This window comes from Limulus polyphemus, unplaced genomic scaffold (genome assembly GCF_000517525.1).
Source record: "Limulus polyphemus unplaced genomic scaffold, Limulus_polyphemus-2.1.2 Scaffold255, whole genome shotgun sequence".
NCBI lineage: Eukaryota > Metazoa > Arthropoda > Merostomata > Xiphosura > Limulidae > Limulus > Limulus polyphemus.
Window position 1 is genome coordinate 41,338 of NW_013665865.1, and position 7,434 is coordinate 48,771.

Consider the following 7,434-nt stretch of genomic DNA (forward strand, 5'->3'; position numbering starts at 1 on the left):
TAGCTACTTTGCTTGGTATGTCATTCCTCAGTGCTCTCAGTTGAACTGTGCACTCTTGTATTGGCCTCCAAACCTGAAATAAATAAGTTCACTTGTTTGAAGGTGGTCTAATATGATGGAAAATGGACATGAATGTGTGAACAATCAAAATTGATTTATACCTCAGAAAGCCCTCTGGCATCTCTCTAGCCTCTGTTTTCGTGACAGCATCATGTTCCTTTTAATGCTGCTATATAACCAGACCCTTGATCAGATCTAGGAAAACAGCTATGTAGTGGTCTGTGGACATTTCGAAGACCGCTGATAATGCACTTAATTTTTCTGACCAACACGTTTTACCTGTCAGCATAATTCTCTTCAATGCTCTCATTTCCACCTTTTTTTCAGATATCCATTAGCTTGTAGGAACTTTTCAAGAAATCTACAGCTTTTGGCAACAGATTTAATAATGATGTTGCTACAACACATACCTTTGTCGAGTTTATCACAACTAAATTGAGTACATGTGGATAACACCTCACATAGACATTTGTATCCATGGCATATGAGAGCTTTGCCTGAAAGCATTGTACTTGCCAATAGAAAGCTGTTGCTCTATCTGTGCTGTTTAAAGTACACTTGTTGATATCAGTTTTGTAATATTCACTAACGTTGTCTACTAGATCGAACAATCCTTGTCCACTACTACTGTGGACGTGGGAGGTAACGAGAGTTAGCAGCCTTTCAATTACTTTCCCACCAAGCATATACCGGACTACCACAGTACACTGATCAGTTGTAGTGATGTCTTGTGTCGACTGAGAACATACCAGCTCATTTAACTTCATCTGAGTCTTATTCTTCATTATAACAAGCAGTTGTTTTACTGATTAAAGTAACTGAATCACCTTTTTCAGTAGTTGTTCAAATGCTTTGAGCATGTCATACTAACTCAGACGTGTCATCCCTTCCAAGACAAGACAGAGATTTATTTGATATTTTTTCCATCTCGTGTGCCTCTTCACCTTTGTGTTCTTTAAAGGGAAGATTAACCCTGATATCAGCAATAATTCTATCAACAATTTTTCGATTCTCCTGAACTTCAAATTTTCGTTTATTAGGCAGCATGTCATGTACATATAACAAGATGTTTTCCCCTTTCATATTCATCACATGCTCTTCAGAATTTTGTTTGTGTTCCTTAGATTCTTCATGTTCCCCTATACGTTGATGAACATGGCACCAGTCACTAGATCCACGCACAAATAAAGACCTGGTATTACTGCTTGAAAAGCATGGGTAAATAGTGCAGAAAAGCTTCTGTTGATTATTAGAAAAAGAGAACTATTGTCGTTTAATATTTTTACCATCAAATGCTTTTCGATAGTACATATCCAGGTGGAATAAGTTCAAATGTTTGAACCGGATGTTGGGCAAAAGCTTTGCTGTACATATTGTGACTTCATAATTTAAAAACATATGTTCACAACATCAGTGATTTCACTTTCACGAGAGTCATCTGCTCCTGTGTCTGCTGTGTGGGATTTTCGTGAATGAACAGGTCGCGTAGTTTTAAGTTTCTACATGGTCAGCTGCTTGTGTAACCTCTTGCTTATTTTCAAAGGTATAATGTGGGAGGTGATTTTATAATTCTCTCTACTATATAAATGAGCAGATATGATACTGTCCTTGTATCTTGTAAAAATCAAATTTGTAATATTATCATGTAAGAATAATACTCACATCATTCTTATAACCGAACACAGGGACATTACTTTGTGCAAAACTTTCCAGAGGTGCAAGTGGTGTTTAACGTTTAATGGTGTTTTTCAGTTCCTTGTGGACTACATGCTTCATTCAAACGCATATGGCAAATTACATAAAATGTATCACTTTCTTCTGACACTTTCCATCATTCAAGTTCACTGTGAGAAGTATTTCTCGAAGCTAAATATAATAAAAACAAGATTGAGGAGTCTCTTGATAGCTAAGCATCTCGAATCTCTCATGCTCACAAGCACTCAAACCGGCATTTTAGCTGAGATACCAAACAGTCAAATCATAGACGTGCTCTCAAAATCATCTGATGAAGTGAAACGGCTGCTGAATTTAGATTATCAGATACTGTCAATGCACACAAACATTGGACATTTAGATGTATTATTTTACGTATTTGTTATGCATATATATAGAACGGGAACATATTAATAAATAAAGTATACATGTATTTTAATTTTTATGCACACCGGATCACTGTGAAGAACTATACTTTTACACATCTTTGCAATTTATGGATTCCTCCCTCGCAGTATGATGATATGTATGTACAATATGCAGTGCAACTTGATATGCTTCTCACAAATTATCAGGTCTCTCATGGAGTGCCCCTAATAAGACCCAAAGGGGGTCCAGTCCTCCACTGCGAATAACTTAATGATGGTGGATTATTTTTTCCTTAATACCTAAGAATCCTTTATGTAACTTACCGTTTATTTTTGCTTCCCTGTCCGATTTTACATTCCCGTTTGTTTTCTTCTTACTAAATTTTCTCTTGCTATAATGTAAAACCTACGAGTATTTTATTGTTATTAATTATGCAGTATATTGTTTTTGAGTGTGTTATTTGTATGAATCCTAAAGTCCAATTGAGTACACGCATTTTTCAGTGCGATAAGATACTAGGTTGGCATGATTTTGACAAACCTAATTATCCAGTATGTCGGTCTTTGGTATAGTCTGAAAGCTACAGAGCATTTAGCTATCTTTAACACACAAATCTATAGAAACAAAACAAACTGAAATAGTGGAAGATATAGTCAGGTGACAATCACGCTCATGCAGCTTTTTGTTCAGAGTCGATTGTTAGAAAATGCACTTAACTTATTTTCAATTTGAAAATGTAACCAAAACAAGTTACATAAACATGCTTTACATCTTTCTATGATGAAAGCGCTATTTAATATTATTTTTTGTGCTGTTTTCCTTGAAAGTTTTAAATTTTGGAAATAAAGAGAAATTAGCAATAGTTTCTATATTTTGTTTCTTAAAAACTTTGAACAATCCACTAATCTTCTTGTTTTACTTAAACTACTTTTTTGCTCTTTTGGTTATTCCTCAAAGATTTATCAATAACGATTTTTTGAATTTATATTTTTCCGTCTTTAAATATCATAAGAGTACATGTTTCAAAAATAAGACCAAAAAGAAGCATATTACTGTTTTTTCAATTATAAAAGGAACTTCTTTATAACTCCGTATTATAGAGTGCTTTTGAATGAAACAATTATTCCGATAGAATGTTACCGAAACCTGTTTGCTTCTAATGCTTGTTAAACAAAAATACGTTTAAGCGTTTTTAATAAAATTATGCAAAAGATAGACGTGCAAACAAACATAAATAAGCCAATAAAACTAGATACGTATAGTTTGTTAAGAGATATGTGTGTGATGCACAAACAGTATCTAACACCAATGTCACTTATTGTTTATATTAGTTATGCATTATTCTTATATTGTAGCTTTGAAAATATTTCCAAGCAACGCTTTTGGAATTATTCTTGCTTCTAAAATTTTTCACGTAATTTAAAACAGTTAAAATGTGCTTTTTTGGTAGACTATTGTGATGAAATATAACAAATCACAATTTACCTAATCAAACAGAACAAAAATTTGGCTATTCTTCTGTCTTAGTTAACCATTACCCGGAGGAAGAATTATTTTAAGTTTGTTACAAGTCATCAAAGCGTTAAAATGGGAGTTTTAATCTTAAAAGATGCTGACGGCAATGGTTTTCCTGAAGTTTAACGTATGATATATATTTGAGCTTTGGAATAGATAAATTATAAATATTTGTAGATTATAACGCTTTCTGGAAAAATATAAATGTTATTAGAATTTACAATTGTTAATTTTAAGTATTTTAGTTAGATTAGTTAGGATTAGGCACTTTTATATTTTGTTACTGCAGGTTCAGCTAAGCCTAAAACTACTAGAGCGTTAGGCCTAACGTACCGTTGTTTTTAGATAGTAGTAGTAGTACTACTACTACGTTATAGGATTTTGTTGTTATTAAGCACAAAGCGACTCAGTAAGCTATTTGTGTTGTACTCACCAAGGGTATCGAAACCCAGTTTTTAGCCTTCAGACTTAGCGCCGAGTCACTGGGGATGGGGGTGGTTATATCCTACTTAAGTTATTAAATATACTAATGTTAGACAGAGAAAAAGGATTATTGCAAATGCTAGTTAATTAAGAAGGAAGTTTATTTATCTTAATGATTGATACTTTTGTTTCTATTATGATTTGCTAACTGCTGAGTACTTAATACTTTAGCAAATTATTTAAATTAGCATTTAGTTACATGTAACTAATTTATAGTCGTGATGTACATCGTAGCTGCGGTACTGGTAATTAATAGTATCAGTATTAGTTAGTATAGGATTTTGATGTTAGATTCATCTTCAGTATAATATATATATAAACTAATATTCCTTAATTTTTGTTACGTATACAGTTATTGGATGGGTAGATAATTAATAGAAAAGACAAGTAAAACATTAATATGTTTAAAGATGTTTCAGAGACAGGGGAGTGGAATTTATAAGACGTGATAGGTGGCAGAATTGAATTATTTTTTCAGAAAAATGGGCTTGATTGCGACTCGCATGAGGCTCAGAAAGATACAGTACAATACAATTGTAGTTAGAAATAGCTTGGGCAAGACTGCTTTATGAGAGAGAAAAATAAGAGATTAAGAGGAAAAATCACAAAAAGATGACAGGAAATGGATAAAGTTAAGTTAAAAGATACATTGCGAAGGGTGAGAATTAGGCACTAGATTTACAAGGGTGCACAAAATTAAAAATGTTAAGGTAGGTTCAGTTAGTATTTAGTAGTAGTTTCTAACAGATTTCAACATGTGGTTGCTTCCATGAGGAACAGGATGATCAAGAGGTTTAAATAATGGAGGACTCTTATTAAGTCTGCTGATAAAGATATTTATATTGGAAATAATTAAAAGAATATGGCTAAAATTTGCTTGGCAGACGCTAAATTACAGGACAATATGTAGCATGTTAATTAACAATAAGTTGTTGCAACCAACGAGTATTCTCTTTTTGTATAGCATTTAGAGCAACTGATGTTGGAAGTCGTAAATTATAAGAGTTGCTGAAAAGGTATAAAGAATTTTAAAATTATAAACAATATCAACGTTTAAAATGCACAATAAAATTTTATTTGGCCGACAGCCAAAATTAAAAGACTCTACATGTTTCGGTAGTTTTACGCTATCATCACCAGGAGTAAAAACATACATGACAAGCGGATAGTTTTATAGAGAAAAGGTTTAACTCATTGTAATCTATGAGGGTGGTGTGAAAAAAGGAGATTTAGAGCATAAAAAGTTAAACAATAGTTTGCAAGATTTAAGGATAAGCATGGTAGATTCAAAATTAAGCTTAGTTGTTATTATTCTAACGTTAGGAGTATTAACAATGAAATGAATGAATTTAGGGCTCTAGTTAAAACGGAAGACTGTGGTATAATATATATTACTGAAACCTGATTAGATCTGAGGAGAATGATAATAGAAATTATTTAAAAATTCAAGGTTTAAAGTTACTTAATAGTGATAGGCGATAGACTTTTGAAATAGTGAAGAAGGGGGATCTTTTCATAAGTGTTGAGCTGTAACCTGGTAGGATTGAAGACATAAAAAGAGTACTAGAGGTAGAATCTACATGGGTAACAGTCAAGGGGTTTCAGAGGTAGAAATTTTTAACTTGATAATTGATATAGGTCATCTGATCACATAGGTGAGATCAATGAGAAATTTTATAATAGGATCAGTGGTGTTACTAAAAATATATTGATGTATTAATAATGAAAACTTTTAAGCTTAGATACATTGATTGGAATTGTATGGAGTCAACTAGTGTGGAAGAGAGGGTTTTGATGAAGTAATTCAGAATTGTTTTATGTACCTAATGGCTAGAGAACCAAACAAATGGGATACTATTTTAGATTTATCATTAACAACAAATTAGGACATGGTTGCATGAGCTGAAGTAAGGGGAGCATTTGGGAAGAATGAACATTACAAAATAAGGGTATATATTTTGATGTTTTGCTACAAGGAAATCTAATTTTAGATCATAATTTTTTGAAAACCAATTTTGAGACTACGATGCAAGATCTATGGATTTGGATAATTAGTTAAAAGATGATGTGAGACAGATTTAGAAATTTTTAAAAAAAAGTTGTTTTAATTCGAGAAAGGCATATTTCCAAAAATAAAAAAAGGAAAAAGGATAAGAATTTAAGAGACAAATTGATCATTTCCTGAAAAGTGAAGTATGTGTTTAAATTTTTACTTTCCCCAGTGTGGATGTTCAAGGACAGCTTTGATAAACCAAATGGTCCCTTGTTGTCAGTCTGTTATGCCTTATACAATATATTGTTGATCTCTATTTTTCATAAACACTAGTTTGGCATGTGACAAAATTTAGCAGAGAAATTCGATTATCATTATTTAGTGGATTGTCCATTGGACGTATGAAAATAGTTCACATTTCAGGACGTTCCGTAATGATATAGTTTGGTTACAAACATATCGAGTTATACGATGATGTTAATTATATGATTCTGCGTTGTTTTTAACTGAAATCAATTATTTAGTGTACGATGTTTCTGATCAGATGAATTAATAATCCTTTACCTACGCTGTCTGTGTATTTTATTTGCTACTGATTGGGTATATTACTCTAAAAGACATTTAAAAATGATGTATGTTTTACGTCTTAGATAATACATTTATTACGGTTTGCCTATTGTAGCTAAACTAGCTGACTTAGCCTATTAACGCACGAGAAAACATATGAACAACCATGAGGAGACATAGGGTGTCAGACTGGACATCGACCCGACTATGTCACTTTGTGGGGGGCCCTAAGAGGTAGACGAGAATCTGTTTAACAGTTTGTCAGTTATAAGTGGACACAACATACAGGAAAAACATAGGGACACAAGGAGAATCAAATTCGAACGTCAAATATCTAGATTAATTGTAACGAATTTGTTGTTATATATTTATTTTTATGTCAAAGTTTGTTTGGATTGAGTTTATATTTAAAAACATGCCTAGCTTATAGTGTTAGATATGTATTGCGAAACTCCCGCCTATTCTCCAAAGTTGTAGAAGATTCTCGAGAGTAAGAATCAAAAGTATATTTGTGTACATAAACGCTTTAATTTGCATTGTTACGTAATCTGAATTTTCTAGAAAATCTTCCCACGTCTATAAATATAACCAACGCGACGCGCCAAGGAGCACCTTCTATTAGTAGTTCGCTATAATCAGTGTGCTATAAACTTCGAAAGCAAAAACTGTGATTTTTATAACGCTTATCAATTGGAAAACTTCAGATATTTGACCAGGAGCATTTACAACGTTCG